General features: G+C 47.1%; 1 protein-coding gene and 1 long non-coding RNA gene across 4 annotated transcripts in view; one reads left to right on the top strand and one right to left on the bottom strand.

Moving 5' to 3' along the window:
- The window catches only part of LOC138297295 (uncharacterized), a 170,342-nt gene extending 157,614 nt beyond the window's left edge, over positions 1-12,728 (top strand). The window contains exon 5 of the long non-coding RNA XR_011204004.1: positions 10,143-12,728. This is a non-coding gene — a long non-coding RNA (uncharacterized lncRNA). The remainder of the gene's footprint in view (positions 1-10,142) is intronic.
- PIGG (phosphatidylinositol glycan anchor biosynthesis class G (EMM blood group)) overlaps positions 1-16,517 on the bottom strand; it is a 990,222-nt gene that overhangs the window by 956,533 nt on the left and 17,172 nt on the right. The gene's annotated exons all lie outside the window — the stretch shown is intronic.

Here is a 16,517-nt window from a genome sequence, read left to right as displayed (position 1 = left end):
ACACAGTTTAATCTATCACAGTTAGGTTTTCGATAAGTCTCCAGTAATGCCTCTCTGTTATTACTTTGGGCCTTCTTTTACACTCTCTTAATGACCCTTTGGGGATATTGATGCTCGGCCAATTTCTAGGATAGTTCAGAAAGCTGTTCATATTTATATTGGAACAGTTGTGTCATACATGTAGAAACTGTCCAAAAGTGAAATTCTTCCTAAGGGCACATGAGTGTTAGTTGGCATAACGGGAGGATGGAAGAATATGTTTCTATCCATTGGTTTGTGGTAAACTTTAATCTCAAACTGTCCATTGCTGATATTTATGTAAAGGCCAAGAAATTACAGATTGGTGTGACTCATTGGCGACTCCTCTGACCTCCTGGTCAATGTCTGTTGCCCTCCCCTGTGCAGCTCCACCTGCTGCTGCCTCTGCCTTAGGCGAACAGAGCCTGCTTGGCTCTCAGTTTGAGGCCCATCTCCACCCGCAGCCTCCCGCCTGCGCCTCATCCCTGGTGGCCTAGTGACAATCTGCAAGCATCTTCTGTCTCCCTCTACTCCTGCCTTTTACTTCTGTTTTTCTTCCTGTCTTTTTCTTCCTGTCTTGTTATTCCTTTTTCTCCCCGGTCTCTTTTTTCTGCATTTCTCCCCCATGCCAATGCCGCTGCTGCCCCCGCCCCCATGAAGCACTTTGCCTCCCAGCTGACTGGACCCCTGCCTCCCTTTCCTTCTTAATGGCAGCCACACCAAAGGCAAGCCTGTCTGCACCTGGACCGTGCCCAGTGCCACAAACACTGGTTCTCGCCCCATCTGCCGGTTCAACACCAGCACTCTTCGTGCCCTCAGCCCGGGAAAGATCCTCAACCTGCCACCAAGCCAACCCCAGGTACACCCATGGACCCTTTTCTTGCCGCGTCTGCTCCAGCACCCTCCAGGGACCACCTCATGATTCAGCACCAAGCACGGACGGCCACCTCAAGTGCATACTCCTCAACACATTCTCCCTCATCAAGCATGCAGTATAAGTCTGGGACCTCCTCGACTCAACAGCCACAGACGTCACCTACTTCACGGAGACATGGATTATCCCCACCGTCGTCCCAGTCATCGCCACAACCATCTCGGACAACTACAAAATAATCCACAAGGACAGAGCCAACTGGCCTGGAGGAGGCATTCCCATGGTCTACAAGAACAACCTCCGCCTGACAACCACCATCGAGTCGCAGTCTCAGTCAACCCATGAGCAGCTACACTTTCAGACCAACCCAAACACCTCCCTGCGGGTCACCCTGATCTACAGGCCACCCGGACCCCGACCCCATTTCTGCTAAGACATCACTGACCTCGTTGTCCCCCAAGCGCTCACCTCCTATGACTACATCCTTCTTGGCGACCTCAACTTCCACCTCGATACCCATGATGACCCCAACACCACAAGCCTCTTGTAGATCCTCACAACTCTCGGCCTCAAACAACTCGTCAACGTCCCCACCCAAAGAGCCGGACACATTCTCGATCCCGTTTTCTCAGCAGGGGACAACATCAATGTTAGACCTGGCAGCTTTTTGGCGTGTCTCCCCTGTCTTTTTGCCTTCTGACCTCCTGGTTTTGAACTCTGTTTTTGCTGGTATATTGTCTCTGCGCACTTTACCACTGCTAATCAGTGCTAAAGTGCAAGTGCTCCTCATATAAATTGTACTGTGGATTGGTTTATCCATAATTGGTATATTTGATTTACCAATAAGTCCCTAGTAACGTGCCCTAGAGGTGCCCAGGGCCTGTGAATCAAATGCTACTAGTAGGCCTGCAGCACTGGTTGTGCCACCCACATTAGTAGCCATGTAAACATGACTCAGACCTGCCATTGCTGTGTCTGTGTGTGCAGTTTTAAACTGTCAATTCGACTTGGCAAATGTACCCACTTGCCAGGCCTCAACCTTTCCTTTTACTACATGTAAGGCACCCCTAAGTTAGGCCCTATGTAGCCCCCGGGGCAGGGTGCAGTGTATGTTTAAGGTAGGACATATACTAGTGTGTTTTATATGCCCTAACAGTGAAATACTGCCAAATTTGGTTTTCACTGTGCAAGGCCTATCTCTCTCACAGGTTAACTTGGAGGCTGCCTTTAAATATCCTTAAAGCGCAGATTCCCTTTGAGAGTAGGTTCAAATTTGGAGTTTAGGGTCTCTGAACTCACAATTTACAAAATACATCTTTTAGTGAAGTTGGTTTTTAAATTGTCTGTTTGAAAATACCACTTTTATAAAGTAGGCATTTTCTTGCTTATACCATTCTGTGACTCTGCCTGTTTGTGGATTCCCCGTCTGGGTCAGTTTGACAGTTGGGTTGTTCACACCTCTCCTCTAGACAGTGACACAAGGGGACTGGGGTGTAGCATGCATATCTTGATTAGCCATCTGTGCTGGAGGGGAAGGGAGGAGTGGTCGTTCACACCTGAAAGGACTGTGCCTGCCCTCACACAATGCAGTCTCCGACCCCCTGCTGTGCCCCTGGGGCCTGGCCTGGACAAGAAGGGATCTTGCAAACACTTGAGACTTTGCTTTGAAGTTTGCCAACTTCAAAGGCAGAACAGGGTATAAGAAGAAGACCCAAAACCCCAGCCTTTTATAATCTTTCTGGAATCAAGAGGAACCTCTGCCCAAGAGAAGAGCTGAAGAGCAGAAGGAGGAGTACTGTTCCTTTTGCTATGTTGCTTTGTGGACTGGCCTGCAGTTGCTGCTTCTGCCTGAAAAGAGTTCAAAGGGTGTCCTGCTTGAGAAAATTCTCCAAGGGATTGGAGTAGAGCTTGCCTCCTGTTGGAAGTCTCAGGGACACCAAAGACTTCAGTTTCCTCGACCTGCAGCACTGGGAACTGTGTGTTTTGTGCTGTTCAAGAGGAGAAACCACTGCGACGCCGCTGGCCTGCACTGTGACCTGCTGACACCACACGGAGTCGCATTGCTCCGCTTCACACCGTGACCCTGGTCTCCCCAACGCAGTCATCGGACGACTTCACCGAGCCGCTGCTCGCACCGCAACTTGTGGGCCCCGCACTCCGGCATCACCTGCTCACACTGCAGCCTGGGCATCCCCGACGACGACGCTCCTACTGACACCAGCGCCGCTGTCTGCACCGTGGCCTGTGGACACCGCATGTGAGGTACACGAAGCACCGTCCCGCGCCGCAGCCCCGGTCCACCGACGCCAGCACCATCGACTCCTGTGTCATCACCAGGCATCCTGCCTGCACCGTGGCCTGTGGACACCGCTCGTGAGGGTCACGAAGCACCGTCCCATCCCGCACAACTGTCTTTGGCCTACCGACTGACCGTGACCTGTGGACACCGCACGTCGCACCGACCCCTTCACACCGCAGCCCTGGTTTCACCAATGCCGCTGGACACCGTCATGGAGCCGCATCCTGCACCGTGACCTGTGGGCATCGCACGTCGCATCGTCCCACTTCGCACCAACGCCATCCACGCCGGTGCACCTGACTTCATCAGCCTGGAGTTCGATCTGCAACGCGTGTGCCCTCTAGGGCCCGACGACTCCTGCACCGACTCCGGACCAGACACCGCAACGTCAGTGACGCCGCCCTCCGGAGCTCACCGCGAGGATCACAACGCTCTGCAAATCCAAGGTACTGTTTGCGGGTCTTCACGACACCGTAGCTGGCTCGCAACGCCGCGCCCAGCCTGAACTGTTGGTTTTCTTGATCACAACGCCGTGATAGCCCAAGGTGGAGCTATCGACTTCAAGGAACTGTAGTTTTGAGTAAATCTTGCATAATTCATATTTCTCTAACTGTATGTTAGATTCTTATAGTATTTGGTCTTGTTTTATATAGCTAAATATTGACTATTTTTCTAAACCTGGTGTGGTGTCCTTTTGTAGTGTTTTCACACATTACTATGTATTATGTGCAAATGCCTTACACATTGCTTCTGAGATAAGCCTGACTGCTCGTGCCAAGCTACCAAGGGGGTGAGCAGGGGTTATCTGAGTGGGTATCTCCCTTATTCTAACTAGAGTGAGGGTCCCTACTTGGACAGGGTGCAAACCGACTGCCAACCAGAGACCCCATTTCTAACAATCACTATCTCTCACTCCTCCGAACACAATTGGACTGATCACAAGTGTGTCCACTTTACCTACACAGAGAACACTGCACACCACTACGTCCCCCGGCAGACGCTGGGGCAAAGCCACGGAAGCACAACTCACCAACACTTTCAACCACTCCCTCCCACCAGACGCAGCAGGCGCCAATGAAGCTGCATGCAATCTACACCACTGGCTATTGAACTGCGCCGACAATGTAGCTCCCCTAAGGAAAACAACAGGATATAGTCAAGGCACAACACAAAGCGTTTACGGCAGACCTACAGGAATCCAAGCACTCCTGCAGACGACTGGAACTGAAATGGAGGATCAGCAAATCAACTGAAGCCCTCACAGCCTACAAGAATGCAGTCACCATGCACCACCAGAACATCAGAGCCGCCAAAAAAGCTGCCTTTCAAGCATGCCTCAACACAAGCACTCACAACAGCAAAGAGCTCTTCGCCACCATCAAAGAGTTGACGAACTCCGGGACAGACACCTCAACCATCCCTCCCTCCCAAGACCCCTGTAATGACCTTGCCACCTTCTTTCACCAAAAAATATAGGACATCTTTGAAGGCTTCAGGAACCAAAACCCACCAGCATCGCTCACAAACACGGACCTAGCACCTCATCAGATACTGAACTCCTGGATCCCCCATCACCAAAAAGGACATCCAAAGACAACATCCACTCGGGAGCACCCTCGGATCCATGACCTCATCATATCTTCAACCTGGCCAGCGCCATTATAGGAGGAGAGCTCTGCCAAGCTATCAACCATTCCTTTGAGACCGCCACCTTCCCCTCAGACTGGAAGCATGCCAAAATGAATCTGCTACTCAAGAAACCCACTGCCAACCCTAGGGAGCTAAAGAACTACAGACCTCTCTCTCTGCTCCCTTTCCCAGCCAAGGTAGTGGCGGAGAAGGCAGTCAACCAGCAACTCACTGAATTCCTAGGGACAAACCGTATCCTGGCCCCATCCCAATCTGGATTCAGAAGCAGCGACAGCAGTGAAACTGCACTTTTAGCATCCATCGACAACATGCGCATCATAGTGGGCCGCGGAAACACGCCCTTACTCATCCTCCTCGACCTCTCAGCTGCATTCAACACCATCTCCCACTCCACCTTTTGCGACAGACTACACAACACCGACATCCAAGATAAAGCAATGGATTGGATTATCAGAAGAGCATGGTGTTAGACTACCGCCGTTCATATCAGTACCCAAAGATGCATGCTGCAGAGTGCCCCAAGGATCTTCACTCAGCCCGGTGTTTTTCAACATCTACATGGCCCCGCTTGCCAAGATCCTCAGACATGGGCTAAACATAGTCTCCTAAGCCGTTGACACCTAACTGATCCTCTCCCTGTCTGAGGACTCTGCAAAGGCCAAGTGAAATTTCCACAATGGGATGAGAAAAGTCGCCGCCTGGATGGAAGCCAGCTGCCTCAAACTCAACATGGACAAGACAGAGATCCACATAATCATCTCCACCACATCTGTCTGGAACCATTTCTGGTGGCCCACCACTCTGGAAAACACCCCTGCCCCCCCCACGGACACAACCTGGGCATCATCCTGGACTCCTCTCTATCCATGACCTGCCAAGTCAATGCCATCTCTTCGTCATGCTTTCACACCCTCCGACTCCTGCTGAAGATTTTCAAGTGGATTCCCTCAGACACGAGAAAGACAAGCACCCACGCACTCGCTACCAGCAAACTGGACAACGGCAACGCACTCTATGCCGGCATTACCAAGAAACTTCAATTAAGACTACAAAGAGCCCAGAATGCAGCAGTCAGACTCATCCTGGACATACACTGACACAGCCACATCTCCTCCCACCTCAGAGACCTACACTTGCTTCCAGTCAACAAGCTCATCACATACAAACTCCTGATCCACACCTACAAGGCACTGCACAACATAGGACTGGCATACCTCAACCACCACCTCGCCTTACACATACCAAACAGTCATCTCTACTACTCCCACCATGCCCTTGCAGCCGTCCCTAAGATCCGGAAAATCACAACAGGAGGAAGATCCTTCTCCTACCTGGCAGCCCAAATATGGAACATGCTACCTCTCAAGCGAAGGCAGATCACAACACTGAAGAAGCTTAGGAAGGACCTCAAGACCCAGCTCTTTGACTGAGGAGCACACCCACAAACAGCACCTTGAGACCGGATGGGTGATTAGCCTTGCTCTACAAATTTATGATTGATTGAATGATAGTGTGAGTAAGTCTGAGGAACGAGTCTCTCCAACTCACCCAGGTAATGGATTGAATGGTTTGAGTGATCTCACCGTTCTAACCAATGAGTACATCAGCAATATAGCAGCGCCATAGCTGTATGTGATGGTTATATAGCTGGTCTATGAATGGATTAAATCTGCCTCAAATTGGTGTACACAGAGACAGGCCACAATAAGAGCAAAGGATGCTGCCATAAAAGTCCCCTGAATCTGATGGTAGGGAGTACCATTATATTCAAATAAGAACTCCACTATGTCTAAACAAGAGCATTTGTTCACAAAATAGGTGCAGGTGATGTAATGCCAATCGGCATTTGAAAGGATTGGTTCTACCACATGAAACATACATTCTTGGGGAATACTTGTGTAGGAGGCATCAATCTCAGTGCCTGGACCAATGGTGAAATCTTTGGCCAGGCAAAAAACTTCCTTCATCTCCTTTAGGAACAAAGGCATGATACTTACAAATAGTCTGAGGAATCAATTACAGAGTTGTGATAAAAGTTCCAGTATAGAGTTTGTTCCCGGACACAATGGGCCAGCCTTGGCGATGGAACTGTAGTTTATATATTTTAGCAAAATGATTCAGAATGCAGGGGCTTTTTTCCACTAGAAAAATCTGCCTTGTGTTTCTTATCCACCCAGATAGTCCAACCTCCTGCCCTATAGTGTTCATAATGCCTCAGAGTCCAGGAGTTGGGTTCTCCTGGAGGATCTTGGAATTGTCTCTTTCAGATAGAGGTATTCGTGGCAAGTACGCCCCCCGCCCCCCCCCCCCATACCCCGGACAGCTAAGTTCTCCGGCGGCCCTGTGGCGGGATCCCTATGTTCAGTGGCAGTGTTTGGATCATTGAGGAATATGTGACTACAGGACGACACCACCACCAGACACGCACAACTTATGAACCACCCAGAAAAAGGGTACAATGGAAGGCATGCCCCTCCAGTATCAGGTGACAATATTAGACCTCACATATATATTTGAGATGGTTTAGTGATAGGCAGGGACAGTTATTACAGCCCTGACGAAGGCCCCTAGACCCATTGGGCTCATTGAGAAAGGCTGAACCATGTTGGCTCACAATTAGGGTCCCTTGGAACACTGTGCTCATAAGAGACCCATTAAATCTGGTTTTCATTCATACCTTTGGTAGCCTCTAGTAAAGGATTCCTTTGGGATATGCAAAAACAACAAGTGATGGATGGAATGCTGAACATTGTCAAACATTCACCCCCAGTCACAGATCTGGGTTTAATCCATCGTTTTTTTGCTGCCCATGCCATTCCAGTTTGGACCTAGCCATATGCAAATCAGTCTTGACCCTGTTCCCCATGGGAACAGTCCAGCCCGAACTGCTAGGCCAGGTCTTCCCTGGACTGGAAACAAGCATCCTGGGACTGGTTTCGGGGTTTCACCCCTCATCAGCCAGGCTAGCTTGAATCCAGTGGCATGGGAAGCACGGGACCCACGTCTGGGCATACCCTTCCCACTTAGGGCGACAAATGCAAAAACAACAAGTGATGGACGGAATGCTGAACATTGTCAAACATTCACCCCCAGTCACAGATCTGGGTTTAATCCATCGTTTTTTTGCTGCCCATGCCATTCCAGTTTGGACCTAGCCATATGCAAATCAGTCTTGACCCTGTTCCCCATGGGAACAGTCCAGCCCGAACTGCTAGGCCAGGTCTTCCCTGGACTGGAAACAAGCATCCTGGGACCGGTTTCGGGGTTTCACCCCTCATCAGCCAGGCAAGCTTGAATCCAGTGGCATGGGAAGCACGGGACCCACGTCTGGGCATACCCTTCCCACTTAGGGCGACAAATGCAAAAACAACAAGTGATGGACGGAATGCTGAACATTGTCAAACATTCACCCCCAGTCACAGATCTGGGTTTAATCCATCGTTTTTTTGCTGCCCATGCCATTCCAGTTTGGACCTAGCCATATGCATATCAGTCTTGACCCTGTTCCCCATGGGAACAGTCCAGCCCGAACTGCTAGGCCAGGTCTTCCCTGGACTGGAAACAAGCATCCTGGGACCGGTTTCGGGGTTTCACCCCTCATCAGCCAGGCTAGCTTGAATCCAGTGGCATGGGAAGCACGGGACCCACGTCTGGGCATACCCTTCCCACTTAGGGCGACAAATGCAAAAACAACAAGTGATGGACGGAATGCTGAACATTGTCAAACACTCACCCCCAGTCACAGATCTGGGTTTAATCCAAACTGGGGTGGCATGGTGAGCAAAAGAACAATGAATTAAACCCAGATCTATGACTGGGGGTGAGTGTTTGACAATGTTCAGCATTCCGTCCATCACTTGTTGTTTTTGCTTTGTCACCCTAAGTGGGAAGGGTATGCCCAGACGTGGGTCCCGTGCTTCCCATGCCACTGGATTCAAGCTAGCCTGGCTGATGAGGGGTGAAACCCTGAAACCGGTCCCAGGATGCTTGTTTCCGGTCCAGTGAGGACCTGGCTTGGCAGTTCGGTCTGGACTGTTCCCATGAGGAACAGGGTCAAGACTGATTTGCATATGGCTGGGTCCAAACTGGGGTGGCATGGTGAGCAAAAGAACGATGGATTAAACCCAGATCTATGACTGGGGGTGAGTGTTTGACAATGTTCAGCATTCCGTCCATCACTTGTTGTTTTTGCTTTGTCGCCCTAAGTGGGAAGGGTATGCCCAGACGTGGGTCCCGTGCTTCCCATGCCACTGGATTCAAGCTAGCCTGGCTGATGAGGGGTGAAACCCCGAAACCGGTCCCAGGATGCTTGTTTCCGGTCCAGTGAGGACCTGGCTTGGCAGTTCGGTCTGGACTGTTCCCATGAGGAACAGGGTCAAGACTGATTTGCATATGGCTGGGTCCAAACTGGGGTGGCATGGTGAGCAAAAGAACGATGGATTAAACCCAGATCTATGACTGGGGGTGAGTGTTTGACAATGTTCAGCATTCCGTCCATCACTTGTTGTTTTTGCTTTGTCGCCCTAAGTGGGAAGGGTATGCCCAGACGTGGGTCCCGTGCTTCCCATGCCACTGGATTCAAGCTAGCCTGGCTGATGAGGGGTGAAACCCCGAAATCGGTCCCAGGATGCTTGTTTCCGGTCCAGTGAGGACCTGGCTTGGCAGTTCGGTCTGGACTGTTCCCATGAGGAACAGGGTCAAGACTGATTTGCATATGGCTGGGTCCAAACTGGGGTGGCATGGTGAGCAAAAGAACGATGGATTAAACCCAGATCTATGACTGGGGGTGAGTGTTTGACAATGTTCAGCATTCCGTCCATCACTTGTTGTTTTTGCTTCCTTTGGGATATACCAACAGATATTTTTATAAAAAGGACCTGGAACCCTGCATTTATCCAGCTGATATTTTACATAAGTAGTCCCAACAATTTTGGTTGAGTCCGCCCTGGAAGTATCTTACCAGTGTGTGGATAGACTGCCTATGATGAAGCATGCCACGATCAGTGGGTGAAGAGTCTATTCCAATTCTCGGATGTATCTATAGGCTGATTATAGGGTAGTTCACTGATATATGACGGATGGAAAAACATTTGGATCCTCTCTCTTCTCTCACTATATTTGGTGGCTTAGCTACTTTGATGTGTAGAGCAGCTGGTTTTATAAACAAATCCCTATTGCTCTGGAGTGATTTAAGGTCCTCTTGTTAATGTCTTGAGAGATTATAGAAAACCATCTCTGTGTTCACAGAGACAGATTCTATTTCAGTAGTGACTGACTGTTAAAATGTTTTCACTTTTGCAGGTAAAGGATGTACATGTGGCTGGAATGTGGATCTATTCCTAAACCCTTTGGTAACAAGGGTAGGCTCGGTGTCACCATTAATTTCCAAGAAAGACTTGAACTCACCCTGTGGAAAAACTGTGCAAGAGATGCCATCAGTAATGTCATCAACAATGTAATTTAAACATGTCGAACTGCAAATTATAGTTAGCTCAGTAAGCTATAACTAGTGAATTTCAGTGATTAAAAAAAAAAAAATGATAGTTTTGATCTGTCACTTGAACCTTTTTTTTTGTGAATTACTGCTTTGTCAAAACTTTATTGGTTTTTGCATATATCAGACTTAGACATATTATTCATCACAAATCCCAATATCATATTACAAAGTAGCTATTGTAATCATCAGTTTCTGCCATGTGTGGAGCTTTTCTGTTAAGCAACACATATTCTTTTTATATTAGAGTCAGGAAAGCACACAACTGGACAAACATTTTCCCCAAAAACCTCCCCTGCTCCCCAAACAATAATCCTTAAAACTAAGGTACATAGGGCTGTCACAATCAGAAACATATAAAAGTTGCATACAGTGAGAGGTACAAGCGGGAGAGTCTGGTGTGGAGGAGGAGGTATCGTCCCTTCTGATGGGTTCATCAATGGTCAACACTTTTAGAACTGAAAGAGGTGAAGCACCCTCAAACATGTCTGACTGTGGAAGGCCTCTTGAGAAATAGGTTACCTAGGAGCCCCAAATGTGCACCAAGTTTTTGTAGTTGTCCAAGAGGATATCCGCCATTCTTTCCTTCGTAATGGCCTACCAGAGTCTAGTGTGCCACTGAGACAGTGATGGCGCCTCCTTCCACTTCCAGAAATATGACAGTGCAAGCTTTGCTGCACCCAGACAGTCCCAATCACCCAGTCACCAGTTTGGTGCCTAAGTGAGTCGCCATACAATCCAAGTTGTGCAAAGTGCGGGGTGTCTGGGATTGGGTAACCCATAATGACTTCAAATTAATTTCAGTCCAGAAGAGACAAATCGATGGGCAGTCCCACCATATGTGACGAAGTCCCCCCAGCAACCCACATCCCCTCCAACATAGCTCTGATGTGGTCGTGAAGATTTTCTTTCAACTTGCTAGGTTAAAGATACTAGTCGTATAGTACTTTATATTATGCCTCCCTCATAACTTTACAATGATTGAACTTGGGGGTGTCTCTCCAGAGTTTGCCCCACTTAGACTGTCTCGCCAAGAATGTGCTCCTAAAAGCAATGTGGAGTGGCTATGGTGTGATTAGTGTGGCAAACAATAAGAAACAGAGAAAGGAGATGCACCCTTTGGAACCTCAGCCGGTCTAGCAAATGGGTCAATAAGTGTGAGCTCTCTGGTGGCAGGTGCCCTAAAGTTTGGGTGGAGTATGAGGTGTTTTAGTTATGTGTAGCAGTAGCGTTCAGAGTCTGGAAGGTGAAAATCCCATTGGCAATGTTCAAAGGTGAGGATATTCCAGTTGTGAAAGAGGCCATAAATGGTGAGACATCCCCGTCCCTCCAGATGTTGAAGGACCCAGTTTGAAGGGCGATGGTAAATGCTGGATTGTAATGAATCAGCATGAATGGGGAAGGGAAAGTTGTCCACTCTGCAGATCTGTTTACCTCATCCCAACTTTTAAGAGTTGTTTTTGTGGGGGTACTCAAGTAGTCATTAAGGAGGTACTTTGCCTTTGGTTTCCACAGCAGATCCCCTACATATCTACCCACCATTGCCCTATCTATGTCGAGCCAGTGTTCAGAGATCTCTCGCAACTATGCTGCTTTGTAATATAAATGGAAATGGGGATGGGCTAAGCCCCAGAGTTTTCGGCAGTCTTAACATTTTGTATGATAGGCGGGCTCTGTAGTTTTGCCAGATGAAGTGTGTTACTAAAGAACGAAGGGTAGGCAGGAACCCACGATCTAACTCCATAGGGCGTCCCTGGAAGACATATAAAAGCTTCAGTAAGACAGTCGTTTTGATGGTGTCAATGCGTCCATGCCACAAGATGTACGTGATAGTTCTTCGTGTGAAGTCTGCTTTCAGTTGTTGTAGGAATGGTGGGTAGTTAGTGTGGTAAAGGTCCAATATTCTGGGTGTGATTTTAGTGCCCAAATAACTCAGGGGAGTGGAATTCCTATAGCCCAATGCTCAAGACATATTATTTGGAGTCAAGGACAACACGTTTCCATATTTATTTTGTCCTTGGGACTAACAGGCCCAACTCCCTGCAGCACAAATCATTTGCCTGCCAGTTTACAGCCCCACATTATGAAGCAGGGAAGGGAACTGTCTGCACTAGCTGTGATATTTATGTCCATATGTTAATGTTGTTTGAACTTATATTTATGGTTCAGTAATGCAAAACCATTATTATTAGGGTGAGCAATCTAAGTAAATGTTGTAAGCTTGGCCTGCTCTACTGACAGAGGTTCCAGTACACGTTTGCAAAGTTTAACAATGTGAGGATAAGTATAATGTTCCCAAAATGCTCTCTAACTGAATACAATTGCTTGTATAAGCTTGAAAGCAAAATTGATGATTCTCTGCTTTCAAAATAAAATATTCACTAAATAAATGCAACTAGGAAAAAAGTTTTTTGCTAAATTGCTGTGAAATTTTAGGTATCATTTCTTTGAAGCTTCATTTAGTAAAATGTGTTGATGCATGCTGGTATTTCCAAAAATATTTGTAATGGGGAAAAATCAGTGTAACCAGTTTCAACAAGACTATGAGAAACTAGAAAAAAGAAGAAGAAGTATTGGCAAAGCCAATAAGTCGGACATTGGTAGTCAGTCATCTGGTTTTGTCAATTTGTGTCTTAATTTGACATGGCTTTTTTTTAAAAAAAAATGTATGTTATTGTTGTGGGCACTACCAGGCCCTCACCATTGTGACAAATATTGGCAAAAAGCAAAAATATTTTTTGGCCTCAAAAAGCACGCACTGCCACATTAGTTCCTGGCACTCAATGAAACTACTTTGTGTGCCAATATGCTCCATGGGAAAGAGCAGATTGCTATCGCTCACAGTGAAGCCAACTGACAGATGGATGACGAGAGAGATACAATTTTAATAAAAATAAAAGTTCTTGGTTAACGTAAGACCTAATTAGGGGCCCCATTCTTACATAAAGTCACAAAAATGCACCCAGGGTAGATGTCTTTGCATTGGTGCAAATTTACTTATTTTATTAATACACAAAAATTTACAGAAGTAAACCAAGAAAATCAGCTGAGAGTTTATAAGTTTACTTTCCCTCCCTCCACTTTCTTTTCCAACCCTGAAAGAAGTTTGACCTCTGCCCTTGTCCGGAGTAAATTTCCAACCTCTTTCAGTATGGGAAAAGAGTAGCGAAGAGTTTATAAAAATCTTAAAACATGCAGGTTAATATGTTTGCACAGAATCGAAAGGGCATTTTAACCCTGGAACTATTAGGTAACACTACCTCCTGCCTCAGTATGTAGACCTGCAGAAAGGTGGCAAAATAAGAACTGCTAGTATTCAAACCCTACTATGTATGACCCATGGCTTAATCAGAGAGAATATTATCAGAGCTCTTGTTGCCTCAATACATGGCACCAAAGGGACAAGTAGATTTTTTTAAAATTAAATTCCACACCCCTCTAAGTGATGTATTTTTTAGCCCATTGAAAATGGGCAGTTGCCACTAAGGCTTCCATGTCATGTAAAAAGGAGGTCAGAATAAACAGGAAAGATCTCTGTAGGTTAATACAGAATCCTGCCAGTCTTTCATATAGTCGCAGTTCGACTTGTAGGGCTTCCAATGAGGACTGAGGCGAGATGAGCGATAGCAGGACATCATCTGCGAATAAGGAGATTTTATGCTCTGTCGATCCAAAAGTAAGATCTTGAACGGAGGGAGTCATCCATATTTTGCCTGCTAGGGATTCACTACTAAAGGCAAATAGAAGTGGGGAGAGGGGACACCCCTGACATGCCCCTCTCCCCAAATGACAGAAATCTGAGCCCACTCCATTATCAGGACTCAGGATCATAGAGTAGCATATTTGACTCGAATCATGGCTATGAATTGGTCACAGAAGCCAAGGAGTTGTAAGGTATGGAATAGAAAGGGCCAATCCACATGGTCAAAAGCTTTTTCAGCATCAAGGGCCAGTAAGACTGCAGCTAAAGGTTTTTCAACCAGGTGGAGAACCTTCTGCAAATTTTCATGGGTTTGCATGCTTTTGCTAAAGCCAGACTGATCCGGGTGGATCAGGTCAGCCATTACATTGTCTAGTCTGGAAGCTAGTATCTTCAAGTACAACTTGGCGTCCAGGTTGAGTAGCGCTATGGGTCTATATGAGCCACAGGAGCGTGGATCCTTCCTAGGTTCTGGAATAACCGATATGAGTGCTTCACTCATTGATGTGGTGACCACGCTAGATTCATCTATGTGGATAAAGAGGGCCACCAGAGGAGGTACCAAGCCAGAGCTTAAAAGTCTTATAAAATTGGGCTGTGAGCCCATCAGGTCACAGTGACCTATGGAGTTTCAGGCCTGTGATCCCAGTCCCGACCTCTTTGTCGTTTATAGGTCTCCCCAGGATCTCATTTTGAGCTGCCGTCACCAGAGGGAGTTCCACTCCGTCTAAGTAGACTAATTGGGTTTACTCGTCTACTGGGTCAGCAGTATAAAGACACTCATTCAAAAAAAAAAAAAAAAAGAAACTAAAACAATCACCAGAGGTTTGGGGCTTCTCGGTGTCTGAGACAGCCGGCAAACCAGGTTCCCAGTTAATGTCCCCTATGTCTTTCTCACACTTCACCCTAACTTGCTGTACCAAATGTGACCACATTTCATTGCCTTGTTCATAAGTCATGCGTTTAAGTCGTAGGGGAGCGAGTTCAGTCCTGTTAGCATATATTGTGTTGAGTTCTCCCTGCAGGGCAAGGTCTAAAGTCAGGTTATCTTTATGAGCCTGTTCTGCTTTTTGGAGTTTTGCCTCGAGTGCCATTCTGTCCTGTGACCTTTGTTTGTTTAGAGCAGAGACCCAATGCAATGCATTTCCCTCATAGTACTGCTTTAAATGTATCCCAATTGTTGAAAGGGGTTGTATCCTGTTGGTTATTTAATTGAAAATATTCTCTAATGGCTTTAACAGTTGTCATCTCATAAGAGTTGATCCCTAGTAAGGGACCTAGGGAATAACCATCAGTGGATTTGTGTGGTGGAGTGCCCCAGTCTAGTGTCAACACCACTGGTGCATGATCGATCAGAGAGAGTGATAGGATGAAATGTGGCCGTCACTAGAGCCTGGGCGAGGGATCGGCTAACAAACATGTAATCTAGTTGTGAATAAGTGCAATGTGAGTGTGAAAAAAATGTAGTCATGGGTGGTTGAATGTAGGGTTCTCCAGGCGTCCTGTAGCCTGCGTTTTTTAGGGCATCAGGGAAGCTCCCTGTGGGGGACTTGTTGGGGTGCATGCTGTCCATTCCCAAATCCCAGGTGAGATTAAAGTCACCCATCAGGAAAATCTCACCTTCCGCAGATCCCCCCGGAAAAGATAGAACTGCATGTATAAACTGAACCTGGTTGGAATTAGGGGGTATAAATGGAGGCAAAGGTTTACACTCGCCCCTTCACCATGACAATCCTCCCTCCTTTATCAGTTTTAGATCCCTCAGGCTGAAATTTTAAAGAAGAATGGAAGAGGAGGGCTACACCATTGTGCTTGGTGGAAGAGGAGGATTTATACATCACGGGGTAAGCCTTATGATGTAATCTATGATCCTCGTCTTGTTTGAAATGAGTCTTCTGTAGTGCCACTATGTTGTGCCGCTGATCAAGCAAGTACTTCCATAGTTTATGACACTTGGTTGAGTTAAGGCCATTAATGTTCCACGTGAGTGTGGTGATTACCATGTTAACCTAGTGGCATTGAATGTCAGTGGTGATACCCGGGTGTCGCCCCCACCAAGGGCCCACCACCCTCACCAAGGCAACTTGCATCACAGTCTCCTGCACTGCTAGTGAATTTAGCCCCCATGTAGGCAGGGACAAATCAACCTAAACACCAAAACATTAACAAATGGGATATCTATTCCCCAGCAATACAGAACATCAGTATAGAAACACATCTTGTCAGGTGTATTGGTCAATACCCATTAGTGCTATTCCAAAGAAGCATATTATATTATCAATGCACATTGTCAATAAATGAAACAAAACCGCAGGGATGCGAGTTTACCATCTTGACGTTCGCGTCAAGTCCATCACCACCCCTTAAGCGAAATGAAAAAGAAAAGAAGGGAGGCTCATGAACCATATAGCTCTTCAGGGGTCGGCGGATGGCTATCTGTCTCTTGCTAGAAGGTGCAAATGTTGAAGAGTCCATTAAAGAA

The sequence above is a fragment of the Pleurodeles waltl genome, chromosome 1_2 (assembly GCF_031143425.1).
Source record: "Pleurodeles waltl isolate 20211129_DDA chromosome 1_2, aPleWal1.hap1.20221129, whole genome shotgun sequence".
NCBI classification, from domain to species: Eukaryota; Metazoa; Chordata; class Amphibia; order Caudata; family Salamandridae; genus Pleurodeles; species Pleurodeles waltl.
The sequence above is the reverse complement of the archived record's forward strand: the minus strand, read 5'-3'. Positions and strand labels throughout refer to the sequence as shown.